The sequence below is a fragment of the Haemaphysalis longicornis genome, unplaced genomic scaffold (assembly GCF_048455015.1).
Source record: "Haemaphysalis longicornis isolate Haplotype H1 unplaced genomic scaffold, Haemaphysalis longicornis Haplotype H1 scaffold_1, whole genome shotgun sequence".
NCBI classification, from domain to species: Eukaryota; Metazoa; Arthropoda; class Arachnida; order Ixodida; family Ixodidae; genus Haemaphysalis; species Haemaphysalis longicornis.
The window spans coordinates 115,785,478-115,791,477 of NW_027526203.1; positions in this window are offsets into that span (position 1 = coordinate 115,785,478).

Here is a 6,000-nt window from a genome sequence, read left to right on the forward strand (position 1 = left end):
TTACAAGTAATTAGTTAAATCTCATTAACGAAAAAAGTACTGACTGCTACTCCACTGTACGGGAGACATTATGCACAAGGTCTTCTTCGACTAACGCCATTGCTCTTTTTTAAAATCAAGTTGCATGATAGCTGGTGCACCCTGTATACGCGGCAACCCTTGTGCCAGGCATACGTACAGCCATTGCCTGCTCCCCAATAATTTGCCGTTGGCAGGAGAGCTTTGTTGTGTCGCATCGGTTTTCGGCAACGGGAATTTGCTATTCAGGCTTTCAGTTTTTTCTTGTTTTCAACCTGTCGTAACCGGTTTCTTGCTGTGAACACGTAAGAATAGTGCCGGGCTCTTTACCTGATTTCGCAGAGGGGGGGGGGGGGGGGGGGTGTATGGCGACAAACTCGGCTGCCATCGGTCTCCTCATTTGAAATTTTATTACGACTTCATTGACATTCGCGACACATCCTCGTTTTCGGGTTTTTGAATTCCATAAGTGTCGAAGTTTTAGGTAAACCTTTTTAACGTAGAATTGCTACGTTTTTTTCCCTAGTTAAGTCACTGTTTCCAGGTCGAGTAAGCGGCTTGGTGCACGATAACCCTACATCCACGGCACGCACTGTCATGACGTGGGTCAGGGTTACGCATTGAAATGATTAAGCAAAGTGATTGCAGGTACTAAAATTATTCCGTTCCTGCAGGAACACCTGTATGTGGATTAACTTTTTACCAGAAGTATTTTCTTCTGTCGAAATAGACATGCATACGCAACGTTTCGCTAAAAAAATCTACGGTTTTTTTTTTGTGCGCTCTCAAGTCATTTTGGCCCGTGCATTATCAGACGTTGGCCTTTCAGTGTGTACCCATTCAAAAGTGATTAAGGCAACTCAGGTTGCCGAAAAATACAGCAGTTGCAGCAATTTCAGCGCATTTACTACAGCCTTCACGGTGGGGGAAGCTACGGAATGTTGGCTATGGGCGCAATTTTATTAAACCATATTTTAAATGGGCGAACATCTGCACGAAGAAAAAGTTGAGGTTACCCCCTTTCTGCAAGTTTGTTTTGTCACCCAACATCCCTTTCCTATACGCAACAAAATTTTCCCGAAATGTCCTTCAAGCTTTAAAGCTAAAACACAGGGGAGGCCATTTATAATGCCCTCGCTAGCCGTAACTTACAACAGCGCAATAGACAAGATCCTAGTGATTTCTTTCTGCTGATAGGGTAGATTGTACTAAGCAGAACCCTTCTCACACAACTTTCAGGCGCTAGTGCTTGCAGCGTCACAATAAGTAGAAAGGAATATTTTTACAGAAAAAACTAGGAACTTCGATTTATGCCAATGCGAAATCTATAAATTCTCCATCACGCGACGGCATCGGCGAGATTCAAAGATGGCTTATAGGTGGCTAGAGCGCAACCACAGTAAAAGCAACACAAACTGAGATGAATTTTATTGTGGGTATTAACTTTGGTCCTTAGAAGTATGAGCCTAAGGCGCATTTCATGAGACGTGCGCTGTTTTTCTTCAATAGATAGAAAACATACCTGATTTGTACGTTTCCGGAAGGAAAGAACACACTATAAGCGATGTAAAGATTGATTCACAATCCCAAATTGCTTGCCCCTCCAACGTTTGCACTAAGAATGTGGAAGGTACACAGACGCATAAGGCAGCTGGTATACCCTGGGTACTTGCTTTGGGCACCAGACACGGTACGAAGCCCTGCACACTGTTCTGGATCCTTGGCTCTAACTCCCGAAATGCCAACGTAGTGAATGAATTGTGGCCTTGAACTTCGAGAAGTTTGTCATAGACGTGTAGGGAGGTTTATGGGGGTAATTTGAGCGCGGTAAGTTCAGAAGTAGCAAAGATATTGTAGGACGAATTAGAACAAAGAAGGGGGCAAGAAAGAACAAGAAAACGACGCGAAGGGAAAAGGTTTATGAGCTACAGAGTCGCACCACTGGAGTCCGACCGTAGTAACAGGCAAGCGGAACAAGCGCAAAGGCCCACAGGACGTCGCCTGCTCCCGCCACTAGAGGTTCGAGGGCTCTCCTGGCCTCCCGGCCGCCGCCGGCTTTCACGTGCGTGTGTGCGTGTTGTTTATTTGTCACAAAGGGCTTACCTTTCAGAGAAGTTTCCGGTAGCTTCCATCGTTGTTATTTCTTGAAGGCCCGATGTATGAGCGTTTTCTTTCGGTGGAAACAAATAACATGCACACTCGCACGTGATAGCTGCTGGCGGACGGGAGGGCAGGAGAGCTCCCCAACCGGAAGTGGCCTCTGCACTAATTACGTATTTACGCATGCTCAGCACGGAAGTAGAAAAGCATGCGTACGCAAATGGAGCCAACGTAGGATTATTGGCCAAGCGCCTCAATAATAGTAACAGAGAGAAAAAGAAAACGACACAATGGGAAAAGGACACAATTACCCGCCGGGAACGTCTCTGCGGTCGGTGGTGTCTCTACTGCGATGGATGGGGTATATCCGATGAACCATGCCCTCACTCATGAAACCGCATTCATATGGTCTTGGGGTGCGAACATAACTCCTCCCTACCCCCTTTATCCAGTACCCTTTCACCTAGAGAGCTGTGGGAGAACCTGCTGACCAGCGCCGGCTTTCATGCTCGGCGACTCCTGGTTTCCAGAGCTGATAAAGCACGGCCGTTCCATGATCTCCAGGAATGAGGAACCACTCCAACATCATCAGGTACACAATAATAAAGTTTCTCTCTCTCTCTCTCTCTCTCTATCTCTTTCTCTCTATTGCAGTGGACACTGAAGCGTCTAGGTAAGCGGGAACTACTAGACGTGGCCGCTCACAGAAGTACGCCTCAGAAGAAGAGGCAGAGCAGCACTCATAAACCGCCACTAGCCGACACCACGGCAACCGTTACGATGCGACGAAAAAAGGCTAGGCACTATATCCCTCTGGTGAAAAGGACATTATCGCAACGGCAGGTGACGTGATCGCTGCATACATACAATTACACGTTATGGATCGCTAATCCTGAAATAAAATGCTTTAATTTCGCATTCCCACCAGATGTTCTCTGTGTATTTCACAATTTTTTTGTGCTATGGTAGCACTTAAGTTGTATTACAGCTACAAGCCAGGTTCTGCCCACGAAACGGCGATCTCTCATCTGCATCCCCTGAGTGGTTTGAAATGACCAGCCTGCAGCCGGAGGACCAAAATCCCTGATTAACCGGGCCACCAGAGACATTAAAATGTGCGGCTCGTATAAGTGAGGACGCCATCCACCTTTCTTTTTTTCAGCTCAGCAAATCGTTTGCCTCCTTCTTCAGCGGCAATTCGAAGCTCAGAAGGTGCGAAAGGCAAGAGCAAATCAACGACAAGATAAATAACACATCGTTGCTGAAATTATTGCGCAGCTGGGAATTTAATTTCATCCTTACTTTCACTTCGACCGTTTAAAAGACGTTGTTTAATAAGTTTGAGCTTACATTGGATTTATTCTTTATAGTATGTTGAGCACAATAAAGAATTAACGTTATTCGCACCTGGCAAAACAAGCGGCATGGAGGCACTTTGCAAAAGTGGTAGTGCTAGAAAATACTAGAAAAAGTTTACTTTCGAAAATATTGGGAGGGGGCGGAGGATAGGTTAGAAAAATGTGAGGACACGGGAAATGAAGTGCTCCCGCGCCCCTGCCATCTGGTGAGCTATGCGGAAAGTTACTGTTCACTGAATGAGCGCCAGGTGGCGGAAGCTTACTGGTGAGGCTAGTCCACACCAGCGGGCACGTAAAGGATCGATGATGGCAGCGTAGTGGTGTAGAGCCGCGGTCCTTGCGTCGGTTTCCGTCTGAGGTAATGCCACCCCCCGGGTGCACAGTAATGCCGACATTCTTGCCAGACTTGACTACAAATTTTCCAACTCAAACATATTAGGATAATAATTTAAACCTCGCATGTATTTATTTTAAGGGTGATCACTAATGTGAATATCAATCGCCCTTTTTACCACTTTGTAATAGACAAACAAGAATATGTATATTAAGTGGCAGAAGCAGTTTTTCTCGAACACCAAAAGACATGCTGGTGTAAATGCCTTGCGAACCGGCCAGGACTCTCTAAACTGTCGGGGTTAGAATTAAGAACTCGGCTGACGATTTATATATATATATATATATATATATATATGACAGAAATGAGAGTTGGCAGTCAAGAAAACCTCGGAAAGCAAAGCGGAGAATGCGGTAGGTCATTGAAACAGATAAAGACTTATAAAGAAACAAAGTGCAGAAAAAATGCCCGCCGGGGGGTGGGATCCGAACCCACGACCGAGTGGCGCTGGCTACCACCCCCAAGTGCAGGAAACAAAAATACTAAAATACCTTAACATAAATACCCGAGAAAGTGGAGGGGAAAATAGCCCCACAGGTAGCGTAGTAGTCATCGCACCAGACCGGCATAGGGAGGCGAAGCTAAAGTTTGCCGGGCGAGGGCAGCGCTGTTGTATCGCGAAGCGGCGTACTTTTCGTTTTGGGGGAGTGAGCGGCTTTTCCGCCGCCCTTTGTACGTGCTGGCTTAAGTGGCTCGTGCAGGCGGCGGTCGCTTTGTTCGCATACCGGAGTAGGGGGGACGGGTACTTCGAGTGGTCGGGGAAGGCGGAAATGGATCCGGGAGTGCGACAGCGTGCACAGCGAGGTAGCTGCACGTGCGGTTGTGAGACGGACCGCGCGGGCCGGCGGGCGTCTCCCTCGGATCGGGTGCGCGGGGCGAAAGAGCGGACGCTCGCGCAGTCGTTTCGCGATGTCTAAGGTGGTAAAACTGAAAGCCAAGCAAACCCCTGATATTGTTGCATGGTCAGCTGCCACGACATTAACAAGAAGGCGAAAGAAAAGAATCCATCCGTTAAATTCAACGAATTCCCGGCGAAAGCGCGCCAAAAGGAAAGACGGTAAGCATGGATCACTGTGGTTCGAAAGGTGAAATAAATTGGCCCATTTTTGTTTGTATGTGCGCACTTTCAGGTTACATTTCCCGGATTTGAAAATGCGAACTAGTGTTCTAACGAGTCCTCCCCTCTACTATTTTTTAAATGCGTGCTGCCAATGAATATTTTCGGCTATAATAAATTAACTTGGGATTTGTTTAGCTGGTGCCGTTCGATACCGTCCATATATGGCACAATAGTTTCATATTTTGCGTGGGTGAAAAAAAAGAATAGTTTCTAGCAATTTGACTGGCTGTAGTAGCTCCGTTCATTCTTGTTATTATAATTTGTGTTCTCGACGGGACTGCGTGCTGTTCGTTTTTTTTTTGGGTTTCTCCCACATTTACGAATACTGGTAATTAAAAGAGTTATACACCCAATTCTGCGTATTAATAGTAATTAAAAGTTATACACCACAAGCTGTTCTGTTGTTTCCGCGAACTGTCACTCTAACCCATAGTTGTACTCCAAGCGGGTGACAAACATTGCGAACAAAAATTCCATCAGGGACAACTGAAATGGAAATGCGGCGCTACAGCCCTTAATTAGCCTGAGCCTTTTTAACGCATTTTTATAAGATGCAGCTGATTGTTTCAAGAGTAAGAAATAACCTATTAACCATAATCAATCACGTTTATCTTACATTTCTTGCAAGCCTCAGTGTTGCTGCAGTCCATAAAATCCGAATGTCCGAAGCGCGAACACACGAAGGAAGTAACAAACAAGAGAAAACTACGCTGTGACAAGCTGAACAGCTGTCGCCTTGCAGACGAAAAGACAGCAGCCGCCGAACAACGCGCTTCCCCCCTTGAAATCGTCGGGGCAGTCTGCCGGTCGAGCGGCGGGTAGCAGACGGCGCGTCTCTAGCAGACGACATGACAAACGCGACAAAAATGAACTCACTATATACTCTACGTTTGAACCGAATTTTTTTGACATGTGCTGACGTGTACGGTTTCATAAGTCGAAAGAAAATTTTACCCAGCCCTCTTCCTAGCGTGAGAAATGCAGCACGCGCGCAGCAAAAAGGCACGTGC